The following is a 9,497-nucleotide window of genomic DNA, read 5'->3' on the forward strand; positions in this document are numbered from 1 at the left end:
ATAAGGGATATACATGTAATAATAGGCACAATCTCTACAGAGCTATGAATATGAAACTTTCCAAGATTATATAGAACACAGTTATTTTGTTTTATTATACTTTCACGTTTAATACTGAAATCTGATTGGTTTAGGCGCAGTCCATAATTTGTTTACTATTACCCTCAGCGTTAGCAACGCACTTAGCAACGGGACACATTACGAATTGTTACATGCACGAAAATCATACGCGTATGGTTCGCCTTAGAATTCACGTTATTCCTATCTAAAAGCAGTGATTTTTTTTTTAAATTAAGACATTCAGAATAACAAAATAAACAGTGCCTGTTTGGGAGGATAACAGTTGAAATTGACACCCCTCGAAAACCATTGTCAAACTCCCAAACAGGCACTATTTATATAATGTTAACAAGAATTCATCTTATAAAGTTATATTACCATGGTAACCATTTTATTAACTTTTATATTACTTATTTACATAAGGAGGCTGGATGGTGAACAAACTAATCATCCTATCTGCCTTAAACTTTGACATGTGATAATTTTGGTCATAAACTAACATTTAGTAATAGAAAAATATAAATATTTTTATAGCTTTAAAATTCGAGCATTGTCCTATATATCATCATACTGAGGTCTTCTCTACAAAGAGGTAAATTTAGCCTAAAAATGACCAAATCCATCGATCCCTCTTAATTTATATTATATCATTGTCAAATGTTTTATTACCAATCATTTCACAGTTAAGAATTTTTTTTGTGTTTCTCTAAAAATCAATTTTCAACGTCATATTATCACTCTCTAAAATACAAGTTGTAATGGTTTCGATTTATATACAATCAAAATCATGAATTTCTTCTGTTGAAACAAATTTTTTCAAAAGTAAGAAATATTTATGGTTCTAAATGAAAACCAACATTTGCAGGATACTTTTAATAGAAATTGTTTTAGACGCTATAAATTATATGATATATAAAATATAAAAAATGTTCACGTTATCAAACGTGTCTCGGTGCATTTTTTTTTTTTTTTTTGGATAAAAGAATTAAGTTGCTGCTGATACAAAGATTATGTACATTCATTACATGTAGCATAATTAGCATAATAAGTATATATTGCAGTCATTGAATAAATCATGGAAATGGATGGTCAACACATTGAAAAGGTTTCGCCCCTTTCTAATTTGAAATTTTAAAAAGACGCAAAATTTATTTTAAAGCAATATGAGCTGCATTTTTTAGAATTTTATTTTGCTGCAAAAACCTGCTAGTATGATAAGTTTGCATGTAGCTTAAACATTTATGATAAATAAGATTTGAAAACATCATTAATTTTGGTCAAAAGAAATATTTCTTTTCTAAGGAATATATAGCAGATCAATTTTTGTACAGGACGACAATAGTTCAATTTTGCTTCAATTAAGGTTTCTTGACGGCTTTTTCCACGAAAATATGGCTTATAGAAAGTCAAAAACCATGACATTTTTTGTCATTATAGTAGAAAATAACATTTTTGTAAAAAACAAATTCAACATGAAAATTGCAGCTTATAAGTAAGTAAGTAAGTAAGTAAGTAATTTATTTATTTATAGTGACATGTGTATACATTTCCAAGTGTAATATTAACAACAGTCAGCATAGATTAAACACCCGGCCCGTCGGGCCTATATGCCACTTTGAACACATAATACATGAATATACTTATATTGCTTTAAAGCAAACCACTTAATTGCCTTCTTTAGATTGATTTAAGATATTAATTTTTAGGAAAGTCAGTAAGTATATAAATGATTTATTGTAGTGACGTGTTTTATAAACAAATATAGATAGATTTATATTAAATAATAACTTAAATGAATAAACACCCGGCCCATCGAACCAATATGTCACTTTATAAACATGAATGTTTGTATACACAAATAATAAGTTTACGCATTGTTGTTTTTTATATAGGATAGCTAAAAGCTGAATATACGAATTTTGCAGTTTGTCTAGGAAAGTTAGTTAAGAGAAAACCAGTGCAGTCTGAGTCTGACATGTTAAGTAATCGATTGATAAAGCCAATAATAGTAGAGAATTCGGTTCTAAGTTTTGAATAAGATGTACAATTTAATAAAGGATTTAGGATTATATATATGTTATATAAATATGCTGATCTTACATATGATAAAAGCTAATCATACAAACTTAACAAATACTGATCTTACAAATTTCACAAATGGTAAAAAATATCTCGACCTTAAAAACTGTTCAAGTGGTCAAAAGCATGATTATCTTACAAACTGTTCAAGTTGTCAGAATACTCTGACCTTTTAAACTGAATAAGTGGGCAGAAATCTGTTGATCTTACAAACATCACAAATGGTAAAAATGCTGATTTTATTTACTGTGCAAGAGCTAAATAATGTTGTCCTTACGAAAAGTACAAGAGGTAAAAAAAATATACAGAATTTTTTTCAAAGTTTACAATTGTTAAATATGCGGTTCTTGTAATCTGTTTAAGTAATGAAACGGAAAAATTAAACCAGTAAATATATATCAGGTTAAACAAAGGCATTAACTTCCGAGATTAGGGTAAAGGTAAACAAGAGAAAATATAAGTTCAAATGTCTATTGGTAACTGTGATCTTCTTTTATCTAATCAATTCAGAAACCATAACTTGAGAAATAAGCGCTTAATAATTGACATTAACGTGATATTTTAATGATGAAATGTTAATATACCATTTTGAATGAAAGAAATAAATAACTGCAATTAACATAGAAATAAAAATTGGGTTCAATGTCATTTTATTATTACAAGGGTTGATCCAAAAGTACTAAAGTAATGTCACATAATGCATTGCGCTTATCATGGGCGCTGTACTATGGGATATGATACAGCAAAATTTGCCAAATCATAAAACATTAAATAATCAAAATATTATCAATGCTGAACAATGGGATATAAGTCTGATATCATCATGATTATTTCGTGCAGTCCGTGATTTTTTCTTAGGTCGCTAAAAATTTCGACAAATTGATAAACAGGGCGTGTATATTTCAGTCCTGCTACTTTCTGAAGAGCTGTGAATTATATAACTACATGTATAAGTTTCCCTAAGAAATAGAGGGAATCATACTCGGTAGATGTAAATATATATCTATAATTTGTAGCCCCTGGTGGGGCCCAAAAACTGTCCACAGTCTAAGTAATTGAGAATCAATGATATGTCAAGATGCTCGCATAAAAGTAATACCATGTATTAAATCATTTGAGTTCAGGAGAAAAATTTAAATTTTTTTCTATGTAATTATTAGAACCCTGTCCCACAATGTGGTCCCACATTACCCGCCCCTCCCCGAAGATCACGATTTTATTAAACTTGAATCTTCACAATCTGTGGATGCTTTCACTCTTACATCTTTTCTAGGCGGTTGTTTTTTTTTTTTTTTGTTTAAGAAGAGATTTTTTTTCTATATATTCATATGCAAGAATTTTACCCTTCCCCTACCCCCTTGTGGCTTCACCCTACCACCGAGGATCAAGATTTAAACAAACTTGAATCTACGCTACCTGAGGGTGCTTTAACACATGATTATTGGAGGAGATTTTTTCTATATATTCCAATATAAAAATTCGACCCCTCCCGGGTTGTGACCCTAGTCTAGCCTTTGGGATCATTATTTGAACAATCTTGAATCTACACTACTTGAGGATTTTTCAACACAAGTTACAACTTTAGTGGCCAATCGGTTATTAAGAAGAATATTTTAAAAGATTGTTATTCCTATGAATAAGGGCAATTAGTTTTTAGCTCAAGTGAGCTTTTCTGATCACTTTTTGTCCGTCTGTAAACTTTTTACATTTGCAACTTCTTCTCCAGAACTACTGGGCCAATTTCAACCAAACTAGACACAAAACATTCTTAGATAAAGGGGATTCAAGTTTATTAAAACGAAAGGCCACATCCTCTTTCAAAGGGAGATAATTAATAATTATTCAAAATTTATTGGCATCTTTTAAAAAATCTTCTTCTCTAAAACCAATTGGCTAGAAAAGATGTAACTTAAGTGGAAGCATCTTCAGGTAGTGTATATCTTATTCTGTTCAAATCATGATCCCCGGATATATGCGTGGTGGAGCTAGCATGGGGTCGAAATTTTACATAGGAATATATATAGAAAAATCTTTAAAAATCTTCAAATTTTCAAACACAAATTGGCCAGAAAATCTGTAACTTGTATGGAATCATCTTCAGGTAGATTAAATTCATGGTTGTTCAAATTATGATCCTCAGGGGTATGTGGGGGCCACAATTTGGGGTAAATTTTTTATATAGGAATATATAGAGAACAATCTTTTTAAAAAATTCCCTTCTCAAAAGTCAATAGGCTAAAAAAGTTCCTTAAGAAGCATCCTTAGGTTGTGTAGATTCAAGTCTGTTCAAATCATGATCCCCATGGGGGTACGGTGGGGCAACAATTGGGTGTCGAATTTTTACTTAAGAATATATAGAAAAAAAAAATCTTTAATAATCTTCTCAAAAACCAGTTGGCCAGAAAAGCTTTTACTTGTGTGGAAGCATCTTTAGGTGGTGTAAATTCAAGGTTGTCAAATTTTTACATAGGAATATATAGAGAAAAATCTTTTGAAATCTTCTCAAAAACAGCCAAAAAAGCTGTTACTTGTGTGGAAGCATCCTCATATAGTGTAGATTAAAGTTTGTTCAAATCATGACCCCTAGGGTTATGATGAAGCCACATGGGGGGGGGGGGATTGTTGTCAAATTTTTTGACTTTGACTTTGAAAATCTTCTGGAAAAGCATTCAGTCCAAAAAGCAGTAACCTGTATAAAAGCACAGATTGTGCAGATTAAAGTTTGATTAAACCATGATTCCCTAGAGAAAAGTGGGGCCACAAAGTTGGGGGAATGTTTATAAAAGAATTTTAAAAGATACTAAAACAAGAGGCCAATGGGCCACATTGCTCACCTGAGCAACATAGGTATAGTAAATTCAGCTTAGGGTCAGACGCGACCTATCTTCCATTTTTTCTATTTTTTCCTATACCTCTACAATGTGAAGATTTCCACTTAGTAATATTATAATTTTATTTCATTGTTATACGATTCTTTTTTTTTTTTTTAGATAGAAAGAGTTCAATTGAAAATGTATAGGATGGTTTTATTCATAAGCATTCAAATGCATTTTGCATGCTATTTAAAAAAAATTCGAAATGTCCTAGCTCTGAAAAGAGCCTAGTAATATACCCTGAATTTTTGGCAATTAAGATGTATAAATGTTAATAAATAAGGAATAAAATATCAAGGAAAATTGTAAAAAAAATTGAGGAACGTCTCGTGTGTCCTTTATGGAGTCATAAAACAAAGCATCTGGACAATGTAGTACAATACATGTAGGTCCTGTATAAATAAAAGTCCATTTTTTTTAATCCTAGATATTTTTATGTTTATAATCAAGTCCCTTTTCTAACAGGATGATTTTATAGTCATATCACATGTTGAGCATTGCAGTTCTCAAAAAAAATCCTAAACAATTGCTTATATATGGAATATGAACCTACATACAACCCTGAACCCCTTGTGTGGCCCAAGAATCGGTCAAGGGCCAAGTCTAAAGAATTTGAAAGAATCAGCAATATGTCAAAATGTTTTGCATTTAAGTAAAACCATATATCATAACATTTCCTTTTTTATTTGTAAAATTGGAATCCTTATAACAGGCACGTAGCATCGTTTTTGAAAGGTGGGGGGGGGGGGGGGCAGACTCATCCAAAAAATCTTGACAAGCCATAAAAAAAAGAAGGAAATTTCAACTTTTCCAAAACTTCAAATAATTTGTTGCTGCGAGAAAAAGTGAAGGGGGGCAGCCCCCCCCCCCCCCTGCCCCCCCCGGATGCTACCTGCCTGTATAAGGCCCAATTCACCCTACTCCTCAAGATTTTGATTTAAGAATTTTAATCTACATTATCTGAGGTTACTTTCAGTAAAGTTACAGCTTTTCTAGACAAGTGGTTTTTAGAAAAAGATATCAAAAAAATTTCTTATGTAAATTTTTACCCCCTCCCCACGTTGTGACCCCATCCTACCTCCGGAGATCATGATTTAAACAAACTTGAATCTACCGTACCACACATTTGTATCTACACTACATAAAAATGCTTCCACACAAGTTTCAGCTTTCCTGGCTGATTAGTTTCTGAGAAGATTTTAAAAGATTTACACTATATTCCTATGTAAAAGTTAAACCCCCCATTGTGGCCCCATCCTACCCCTGGGGGTCATGATTTTCACAACTCTAAATTTACACTACACAAGGATGCTTCCACACAAGTTTCAGTTTTCCTGGCTGATTGGTTTCTGATGAAGATTTTTAAAGATTTATTCTATATTTTCTATGTTAAACTTTTATCCCCATTGTGGCCCCACCTAACCCCCGGGGACCATGATTTGAACAAACTTTAATCTACACTATCTGAGGATGCTTCCACACAAGTTTCAGCTTTTCTGGCTGAATGGTTTATGAGATTTTTGAAAAATATCAACAAATTTTCAATAAATCTTAATTATCTCCCCTCAAAAGAGAGTGTGGCCCTCCATTTTTAAAAAACTTGAATCCCCTTCACCAAATGATGCTTTGTGCCAAGTTTGATTGAAATTGGCCCATTGGTACCTGAGAAGAAGTCGAAAATGTAAAAAGTTTACAGACAGACAGACGGACGGACGGACAGGCAGACGCTGGACAAAAAGTGATCAGAAAAGCTCACTAGAGCTTTCAGTTCAGGTGAGCTAACAACAAAAGGGGCTTAGTACTTACCTTAGAAATATGTGGATAAAAACTGGCTTTTTTTGTTTTTATTTGAGCAATATCTACTTTACTTACTTAGATATTTTGATACTCTACTGCTGATTTGAACAGTTATGGTTATTGTTCCTCAGGTGAGCAGTGTGGCCCCTGGGCCTCTTGTTAAAGATTTTTCTCTTTATGGAAAACTTCAACCTCCACTCTGGCCCAATCCTACCCCCGAAGATTTTTATCCATTCTTCATGAGGATGGTTACACACAAGTTTCAGCTTTTTTGGCCAATTGGATTTTTAGATTTTGGAAAAATACCAATTTTTCAAACATTCTTAATTAATATCTTCCCTTGAAACAGGGCGTGGCCATTCGTTTTAACAAACTTGAATACCCTTTGTTACAACGCACTTTGAAAAATTACAATACTTTTTTTTCAAAGTGCGTTGATATCGTCGATGTTAACGCACTTTGAAAAAAAAGGTTCATGGTTTAGTGAAAATAGTAAGTTGATAGTTTTATATACACGTAGAATAAATTATTGTTTTAACCTTGTTTAGCTTAATGAGATATATTTAACAAAAAAGAACTTATTGCATTCTCAGGTAACTTGATAAACTGTTTCTAGATGAGAATTTTTTTCTTTTCTCATAAGACAATAATTATCACAGAAAAAAAAATTCGGGAGGTTTGAATTATCCAATATGACATAAACTTCATCGCCTAGCAATTGCATTTTCCTTTTTTCTGAGTATGCAGCAAATTTACCTTTTATCTAGTATGTTGGGCTATGCCCTAACGAATATGATTTATATATGTGAATAATGGAGATCGATGTATAATAAATTTCAACTAGCTTATTACAAATATGATGTGAAAAAAGAATACCTTAGTTATGTTTATGAAAAACAATATGATCTTTTAGAAGATCAGTGCGAGAAAATTAACTCACATCCTAATGCTTGTTTTTAATTTTATAATAATTTAATGTTCGTTTCCTTTTATTGAAGTGATTTATTTGATTAGGATACGAAAAGAGGGTTACAGTAACTGTTGAAACACATAGATTCTTTAACATAACAATGGAGAAATTATTGTTCGGCCAGCACGTTTTTTCAATAACACTGCATGTACTTATACAGAGCATATTTCTTTTTCCGATGTTAAATGTTTACCCAAAGTTGCTGAATATCATATGTTTTGGAAGGAAAAATGAGGGGTAGGCGACCTTCTTCTTGTAATCAATTAAATGATGCACATGTATTTGACCTGTATCTTTGGTTTACCCCCACCCCCATCCTCGTTCTAAAAACGTTAAGTTAGATTCACGAGTTTCAACAAATCATCATAAAATAAAATTTGAAAATTTTTTTCAAAGTGGGTTAACTTAGTCCAAAATTTAACGCACTTTGAAAAAAATTTTCAAAGTGCGTTGATTTTGTCCAAAATTTAAGGCACTTTGAAAAAAAATTTCCTGGCTGATTGGTTTCTGAGAAGAAGATTTTTTAATATTTACTCTATATATAAATTCCTATGTAAAACTTCGACCCCCCATTGTGGCCCCACCCTACCCCTGGGGGTCATGAATTTCACAACTTTGAATCTACACTACCTGAAGATACTTCCACACAAGTTTCAGCTTTCCTGGCTGATTAGTTTCTGAGAAGAAGATTTTTAAAGATTTACTCTATATATAAATTCCTATGTAAAAATGTTGACCCACAATTATGCCCCTACCCTACCCCCGGGGGTCATGATTTTCACAACTTTGAATCTACACTACCTGAGGATACTTCCACACAAGTTTCAGCTTTTCTGGCTGATTAGTTTCTGAGAAGAAGATTTTTAAAGATTTACTCTATATATTCCTATGTAAAACTTTGACCCCCCATTGTGGCACCACCCTTCAACCAGGGGTCATGATTTTCACAACTTTGAATCTACACTACCTGAGGATGCTTCCACACAAGTTTCAGCTTTCCTGGCTGATTAGTTTCTGAGAAGAAGATTTTTAAAGATTTACTCTATATATTCCTATGTAAAACTTCGACCCCCCATTGTGGCCCCACCCTACCCCCGGGGGTCATGAATTTCACAACTTTGAATCTACACTACCTGAGGATGCTTCCACACAGGTTTCAGCTTTCCTGGCTTTCTGGTTCTTGAGAAGAAGATTTTTAAAAAATTCTCGAAATTTTTCATTAATTTCTAATTATCTCCCCTTGAAAAATGGGTGTGACCCTTAATTTTTCACAACTTTGAATCCCCTTTGCCTAAGGATGATTTGTGCAAAGTTTGGTTGAAATTGGCCCAGTAGTTCTTGAGAAGATGTTGAAAACGTGAAAAATTTACAGACAGACGGACGACAGACAAAATGTGATCAGAATAGCTCACTTGAGCTAAAAAGGAAAGTACTCCGGGTTTAATCTTTTTTTTTCTTCAAAATAATTCTTCTAATTTGTTGACAAAAAAGAGGTACTCTTGCACCAAAATAAAAATGCTCCTCCAACAGTCGTACATATTTAAATAATGATAAATTGTTTAAATTATATGTTTTGGGTATTTTTAAGGCTTTGAAAAACTTTCCCATTGATATTAAAGAAGCTGTTTGGCTATAATTCAATATATTGATGTAATAATGTGTTTAATTGCAAGACTTGTTATGCAATCATTATACAAATTATAAAAGAAATCCAGAAA

The sequence above is a fragment of the Crassostrea angulata genome, chromosome 10 (genome assembly GCF_025612915.1).
Source record: "Crassostrea angulata isolate pt1a10 chromosome 10, ASM2561291v2, whole genome shotgun sequence".
NCBI classification, from domain to species: Eukaryota; Metazoa; Mollusca; class Bivalvia; order Ostreida; family Ostreidae; genus Magallana; species Magallana angulata.